The following is an 8,983-nucleotide window of genomic DNA, read 5'->3' as shown; positions in this document are numbered from 1 at the left end:
AATTCAATAGGTTTTAATAATGGGCATCTAGAAGTACTACTACACATGTGTTCTATGCAATTTCACTTACAACAGTGATATAACTATTATTAGCTGAGATATTTGCTGGGTTTTTAGTGTATACAAGCTCAGTAAGACTGTTTCTTTTCACATAAAAATAAAACATTAGAGGCCCTCCCTGGTGGCACAGCGGGTTAAAACACAGCACTGAGAAACTAAAGCCACTTCCGCATGAGTTCGATTCCCGCCTGCCCCAGAGGTGACCCACATGGCGCGGCAGACCACTCCTGACCCGCCCGCTGCTCCCCTCAGCAGTGTACTTTGTCGATCTGCCTGTTCTGCTCCCCACTCTGTCTCTGGTGAAGCCTCTCGCCGCCCCTGAGCCTCTGGACTGTACCCCAGTTCTGTATGCACAAATAAATAAATCTTTAAAAAATAATAATAAATAAATAAATAAAACATTAGAACTATCATTAATATTAACTATTAACTACTGATTAATGAAGTAAATAACCCAAATTACTGCCAAAGTACTTCTGTAACAGGGTGGTCCCCAGGAATAGGGGAAGTTCCAGGTTCCCTGCCCCATCCAGAAGGAGAATGAAGCTGAGCAGAGAAAAGGAGAAAAAGAGAAGGAATCTTGGAAGAAGGAAGCAGGATGGAAAGCCAGAAGGAGACCTGAGGAAACCACATGGAGCAAAGGGAGACATGTGAAGAAACTGCTTATTTTTGGCCCTGGTTGAAAACAGATGTGGGTGAGAAGACCCACACAATGGTTGACTATGGTAGTGTTTATATTGATTTTGATTTTGCTCTTTTCCTCCCAAACGTGTCTTTTCTATGGGTCCCTGCCAGAAGATGGAGGGCGTTCAGGCCTTCCTTTGGACCAATCCCTTTCGGGTGGACTTTTGCCCACAAGGGGATGGGTAACTTCAGATGTTTGATTTAGAAATTATATTCCTTGTCTTCTGTATTGTGTATTCACTGTATTAAAGTTCCTTTTCATTAAAGTTTTATGTTTTGTCTTGATGCAGCAGATGGCAGAACCTATTTACTGCAGGTAGGTTTAGGGGTTTGGTGGTGCCCCTTTCCCTTCCCTGTAATACTTCCAATTTTGTATTAATGTTATCAGTAACCTTGGGATTTTAGTTTCCCAGTAAACAGGTGGTAGCTATGGGGGAAAAGGGGTAAAAGTTGCTAATAAATGCAAAAGCTCTGCAAGTTCTAACACTTAAAACAGCGCTGTTGACTAAAGATCTCTATGCACTTAATCAACAACTATTTATAAAGCATCTACTATGTGACAGATCATTTTCTGAGTTCTAGAAATTGGCATGGAGCTAAATGTGATCTGCTTTCATAAATTCATAAACAAGTAGACAACAAAAAGTTAAAGCACTACTATAATAAAGTATTAGTGGTCCTCAAAAGTATGGTTCTGGATCAACTGCAATGACATCATTTGGAACTCATCAGAAATACACATTCTTGGAGTACATTCTAGAACCATTCACTCAGTAATCTGATGGTAGAACCCACCAATCTGTGGTTTAATAATCCATCCAGGTGTTCCAATGAATGCCAAATCTGAGGAATACTGTATTAAGCCAAGTGCTATGAAGTAAATACCACATTATGGAGGACTAATAACATGTCCCTTTTCTTAACTCAAGTTGTTTAATTAAATATATTGAAGTTTCTATTTTCAGTAATATGGTCAACTAGTTTTTTAGCTCACAGGCTCTCAATATTTTACATGCAGTGTCTGCATAGATAATTCGATTCAAGTTCAATTACAATATATTTTCTTTAAAGCAACACAAAACTACTCTTTGCTGCAACTCCCAGTTTCTGTCTTGGTTATTATTAAATCTGGTAAACTATTTTCAGTTAATTCAAATTCACCACCAAAAACCTGCAACACCAGAATTAGAATGATAACCCCTGAAACTACCAGAGAAAATTCTGAAACTTCAGGTTTGGAATATATTGATCTTCCCTCCTTTTAATTACGTGTCCTTAAGTCCCTGGAGCTATGTCAGAAAGACTGCACTTGCAGAGACAATTATTAAGATTTGAATAATAAAACAGGTAAGATGAGAAGGAAGTCCCAGGCAAAAACACTGGCATGGAGACCTTTAGAAAATTATTTTGCTTATCAGTCTTAAAAGTATGTTGCATATTGTTCGAATGAGTTTTTTTTTTTTTAATTAAACCTTGAATAAGCTGATTATGTACTTCCAATGCCTAAAATAATTTATCCTAGGTGTGTGATGGTTACTAAAAGACTAAGGGATGATCCTATACAGAGAAGGACAAAATCCAGACTAAGCACCCTCCGCATAAGTTTTGCTTAGTGGACAGTTTATTTGAAACTGAGAACATTTCTAAATGATGCAATGATGGACTTGAGCCTAACTGCTATGCCCATCTTTTGGAATCTGTCTTTAGAAAAAATAATTGATGTTAAGTACAATCAAGTTATACATTTTTAAGACTAGGTGGTCACATGCTAAAAGCAATCTTCAGTCAAGTGAAGGTTGACACCAAATATCCCATCATTAAACTCCTGGAGTTTGAGAATAAATCCTGAATTTAACCCCTGAAATTATTACAATGTTACTATTAATAGTTTCAGAATTTATGGCTCATCCACACATGGGATACTATTCCACCATGAGAAAAGAAGAAATGCAGCTATTTTCAACAAAATATAAGGAGTCTGAGAGAATGATGTGTAGTAAAGCAAGTCAGAATGATAAGAACAAATACTGGTCATTCAGAACAGACAATTTAATAAAGTAAAAAACAAAAACTAATGGATATCAATAAACACTGTGAGGGCTCTAAAGTTAAGAGATAGGGCAGAGAGAGAGACATAAGTAGATAAGGAATGGTGATGGGGAAAAATTATTTCTCAGCAATTATCTTTTCTTATATAGTGAATGCAAGTTACATAAACAGAATGAGAAAAACAATTTGGGAGTCAATTTTTAAACACTTGACATAGTGCAGAAATGCTTATACCTAAGCCTTATCAACATTTGAAATGCTCCTGTGATCACTCTATTACAAATTTATGATACTAAACAGATATTTAATTTCAACTGAACAGAGAAAACAAGATACCTCTTGAGTATCTCATTTTTCTCTAGAACTTTTTTCTCCATAATTTATTAAATTATTTACTATTCTAGAGCTACATTATTTAGTATTCTAGATCAAAGATGAATTATTATAGATTTATTTATGCATACAAGAACTGGGGTATAGGCCAGAGGTGTGGGGGTGAGAAGATTTACCAGCGACAGAGTGGGGAGCAGAACAGGCAGATCAACCAAAATATCCTGCTGAGGAGAGCAGCAGCAGGCAAGACAGGAAAAGTCTGTCACAGCATGTGGGTTACTTCCTAGCCAGGGATTAAACTCATGCTGCAGTGGTTATGGAGAGCTTCATAGTGCTGCTCTTCAACCCACTGCATCACCAGGGAAAGCCATGTACAATATTTTAAAATATTTTCCTTCATAAAATATTGAGATGCCCAAAGCCAACATTCTGCTTTAATTCCATCTCAAGTTATATGCAAAATAACCAAAAACAAATTTTTAAAAGTTTCAGGGCTGATAAAAGTGCTATAAAACTATAGGAGTACAGAAGGGAGATTTTTTTGTTGTTGCTGTTCACAGATGTTCCTAAGTAGAAAGTGCTAAGCACATAGTTGGTGCTCAAGGACAAGGACTACAAATGATTGCACAAGCGTTCAAAAATTAAGGTAAAATTACAGCATATTCTAGAGCCACAATAATTAAAGTAGTGGAAGGTATAAGATTATATGGATGGAACAGAACAGAAAAGACAGAAAGTCTCAGTACATACTCAATGTATGTGGGAAATCAGTATACAATAAAGGTAAACTCTCCAATCCATGGAACTGAAGTGGACTTTGTAACTAATGGAATTGGGACCTCTGGTTAGACATTTGGAAAAAGATCAAACTCTGTTCATACCACATACCAGGCTAAATGGAAATGCATCAAAACTACAGTAGAAGAAAACACGTCAAGTCATTTCATCATATTGGAATGGGAAAGATATTTCTGACTTAAAATATACAAGCCACAAAAAATATATATATAAATTCAAAGCATAGTTATATTTTAAAAGAAAGCATATATAGAAAAAAAATCAAAGCTAGAGATTAAATAACAAAAATGTAGAACTATGTCCAAGTTACACGGTTTAATAAAGTGTTACAGTTGCTACTCTTAGGGGAATTAGGGAAAATAAGCATATATTTTTGCTTGCTATTATCTGTCATCTTACTACACTAGTTATTCCTCCCAGTCTTTGCATGTTTACCTCTTCTGCCCAACCTCACAATACTGATACATCTACATTCACTCCCTTTATGATTTCATCTGATCTCATGACTTTAAATACCCATGATATGCCAGTGATTCCCACATATAAGCCTGCAGGTCAAATCACTTCTTCTGAACTCCAGATTTATATTCCTAATTGCCTCACCAAAGTATCCAGCTGGAAATCTGAAATCTCCAATTTAAGATAACTCCCTGCCCAAGCTGACCCACTCATAGCTTTTCTCATTTTAATTGATGGGAGATTATGTAATTCTTCTCTTTTAAACCCCACATCTGCTATTCTTACAATTACTGTTCTCACATGTCTCAGCACCACTCAACGTCACTTACTTGTCACCATCTGCACTATGACAGTCAGTCACTGCCATGTTTGATTTAGATGACTATAGTAAACTCCTAACTAGATTTCCTTCTACAATCTTTTTTTAACACATCCCTCATTTTACACATACATCAAGATTGCAACATTCCCCTGTTCAAAGGAACCAATGGTTTCCCATCATACTCAGAACCCAAAGTCCTTCAAATGTTCTACAAGGCCTCACATGACCTGGTTTTCCATTATTCATCTGACTTCATCTCCTACTGTTTGCACATTGCCCACAGGTAACCTGGGTAGCTCAAACTTGCACTGTCTAAAGGGCTCCAGCCATCCATGTGTTCAAAGAGAAAACCTATACTCTTAGTGTAAAAGAAACTTAATGGGGTTAGTGTGCATAGAGAGACAGAGAAAGAAAGAAAGAATATGTGTGTCCCAATAAAACACTTAAAATTACCCATCCCCCTCATGGGGAAAAGTCAAGTCAAACAGGATTGACCTGAAGTGGGCCAGAGTGTTTTGACACAGTTTAAGATACCTCTGACAAGGAACCACAGGAAAGGATCAGAAGGGGCTAGGCAAGTCTGACACCAAAGGATCCAAAAAGGACAAAAGTCAGCCTCCGCATGTGTCTCTCACCCACATGTCTCTGCTAGTCTCACCGCATGTTTCTCCTCCAAGTCTCCCAAGCCCATGGTACAAGTCCAAAGCAAGCAAATCCTTCTTTCCCATGTGTTGCCCAGAGTCCACCTACCTTCCATAGCTTCACTGGCTGTTAGTTTTGTCCCCTAATTCCCAGTAACTAGTCCAAGATGCCTGCATACAAATGGGAACAGGAAACATGGTATTTCCACATTTACGAAGTTGCCTCTGTTACACTATTACACTTCTCTCATTCTTGAGTCCAACTACACTGATGTAATATACTCCAGATATCTGCTAGCCTAGCTCTCTCTTCTCCTGTAAATCATTGTGCAAATGTCACCATCTTAATGAAATCTAACAATTCTACTTAAAACTGGCAGCATGCCCTTCATCTCCAGTGTTCCAAAATGAGCTTTGCTCATTTTCTTATAAACCATTTATTGTCTTCCATAAAATCTGCTTAAGTTTTTTGTAAGTTTATTCTCTCCCTTCTCTGTAATGTGGGTTCCATGAGGAAAGGATTTTTGCCCACAAGTTCCTTGAACATTACCACATAGGAAGTACTCCATATAACATTTGTTGAATGAACATATGAATTCACACTAAGAATAGAACAAAAAGATATTATCTTGAAAGAGAAGCTTCAGAGAAGCCAATGTTTGCTTTCAAATTTAATTAATACAAACTACTAATAGTGAAGGGGCAATACTGTAAATAAAATTTTAATTGAGTTGGAAAATAGTCTTTTAAAAGAAAATAACTATTTTTAACAGCTATCTATTGGTAGATATATGTTATCTGCAATTTAAAATACTTCTGTTTCTATCTGTATTCATGTCTTTGCTATAGGTACAAGAATGCCTCAAGAATGAATTACTGGTACTGGATTCAGTGGGTAAAAAAGTAGATACACTATATATTTGAAAGTGCCTACCAAGTTGTCTTTGATGAGTGTGCTTAATTTATAATCACACCATCAAGATATTTACACATCTGTATGTTATTTACTCTCTATACCCTCAAATGAAAATAGACACTGACACATGGAAAATATCACATTAATGACTGGTATTTTACAAAATATTTCAATAAAGTATAAATAGGGAAATATAAAAAGGAAAGTAAAAGTTTAATGATGACTAAGGACTAATAAAATTAATGAATAAATGAATAAATCTCCTAATGGATGGATGTATATTGAATGAATAGCTAATTGGCAAAAAAATGTTAAATATATAAGAGGAAAACAAGGTTTGTGGTTTTGTGGAATGATCAAGGCAATAACAGAAAAGTAACTCAGTTGATTTTTTAAAAAAATCTCATCAAGGGAAACAATTGGAAATCATGTTTTGTTTCTCTTCTAATTAATTTCAAGAGAATAAAATGAATTAGAATGTGGAAAGCAGCTACAGAAGTTTCACTTCTCACAAAACAAAACACTCATAACTGCTTAGATCAAACTGTTTTTGTATAAAATCAACTGGTAAAGTTTCTAAAATTAAATTGTAAACTATATTCTAAGCTCCTAGCTCCAAGCGTAGTTGTTGCTTCAAAGTATCTTGCAAAGTGTATTGGAAAATCTGTGCACCAGAAGCAATGTGAATTCATTTAGCATAGTGAATTTAAATGGGCCCATATACATTAGCAATGATATTTTAAGTTCATAAGTCATTCCAAAGCTAACAAAACCCTCTGAAACTGTCTGATCACTTCCACCACCAATCAAAAATCTCAAATGCCTTCTTCACAGAAAATCTAGCCTAAGGCCTAGTGTACTCTGGTTGGAAACTACCTTCCTGAGAATACATTACAAAATAAAATGCTATCTGATTCTATTGTCTTTGTAAGAGTCACAATTCTTTATCTAATCAATGTCAACATACCAAAGATATTAAGAGGGACTTTCTTGAGTCCCTTGAACAGTGTATCTCTTTAGAGAATTATGGAAGAATATGTCTTGTGCACTCACTAGAAAATTTTTATGGAATTAAGTTTTAGCTGGCAAAGTAGGTGAGGATGAAATAAACATGTTTTGAGTCAGAGAGACCTGGGTTTGAATACTGACTGCTATTTATAAATAAATGACCTTAGCATCTCTAAGCATCTGTACTTCATCTTGAAGTGCAGATAATAATACTTACATTGATAATTTGTAGAAAAGATGGTATACCGAGGTATCAAAAAATCATATTATAGCTGACTGTCCATTTTTGGAATTGTTTCTAAAGAAAAAAACACAAAGAGGAAAGCAGTTAGTCCTGTGTAATCTGCCCTCTTATACTGAGTATTGATCTAGGGGAAATTTAATGATCAAGATACATTTAATCACTAAGGTATGATCAAGATGTACATACACATATATATAGTGGTGGTTGCAATGAAGAGAAAATTTAGGTATTCTTGAACTGATAAAGAAGTAAAGAAGTGCAGGGCATCTTCCAAATTTATAAAACATCTGTTAAAGCAGCTGGTTCTTCATTAAATAAAAGTAAAAATGTACCACTCTTCCTTGGCAATGCTGATAAATGGGAACAGCTGATGATCCCAAATGAGATTATGATTATAAATGAATCTGTTGAAATTCTTTGGTATTTTTGTAGAGGCATATAAATAAAAATAAATGAGAAGTGAAAGTGGGGGGTCACAGAGCCCCTGAAATAGACTGGGGATCACAGGAGAGTGATTCATTTTCATATTCATTCATCTTAGATTGCACATTCTAAATGGATTCATCAGATTAAAGCTGATGTTCTTTCTGTAGAACTCCCTAAATTTTCCACCTGAAATTTTCCCAGTTAGTTGCAATAAAGAAATTGTATTCAGTTTCCAATTATAACTACTTATTTAAAAAAAAAAAAAAGGAACTATTCCCTACAAGTCATATCAAACAGTCTGCCTTTAAGAAATGGAGACCAAGTGACGATTTAGGGCCTTTTATCTTCATATCACTATGAGAAAAGGAAGTAGATTTACACTTACTTAGCAGATGACAAAACAGAGGTTACAACTGACTTGTAATTACAGTAAGCATATGATCATATTTGGCCAAAAACCAAAATGCGGCTTCCAGCCTCCCATCATTAAATAACTTTTATTGAAAAGATGCATTACAAACTAGAAACCAGGGCCCTCCCTGGTGGCGCAACAGGTTAGGACACAGCACTGCAAGGTAGCCATAGCAGCTTCAGTGCAAGTTTCATCCTTGACCCCTGAGGTGACCCACATGGCAGGGCAGACCTTTCCTGACCTGCCCGCTGCTCCCCTCAGCAGTGTACTTCGTTGATCTGCCTGTTCTGCTCCCTTTTCTATCCTTGGTGACCACACCTCTGGCCTGTACCCCAGTTCTGTAAGCATAAATAAATAAATCTTTAAAAAAAAAAACAAAGCTAGAAACCAAATCAGGTCATCAGAATTCAGCAATGCAACAACTGAGAGTTGTTTTCCTATTTTGCTCTTTAGTGTTTATCTTATCCAGGTAACCAATAAACTTTTCAAAGCGCACCACTTTCTCTGTACAGATTCTCACCAAGTAGAACTCAAAAATCCAGAACACCCAGAAGGTAAACAAGGTCAAGAGAAGTGACAGTACCCTCATTGTGAGCCTGACTCAACTGAGATGCTTTTAGAATTTAGGAGT

Source organism: Condylura cristata, unplaced genomic scaffold, assembly GCF_000260355.1.
Source record: "Condylura cristata isolate star-nosed mole 26May11 unplaced genomic scaffold, ConCri1.0 scaffold00020, whole genome shotgun sequence".
Lineage (NCBI taxonomy): Eukaryota > Metazoa > Chordata > Mammalia > Eulipotyphla > Talpidae > Condylura > Condylura cristata.
Note: the sequence above shows the minus strand (reverse complement) of the source record.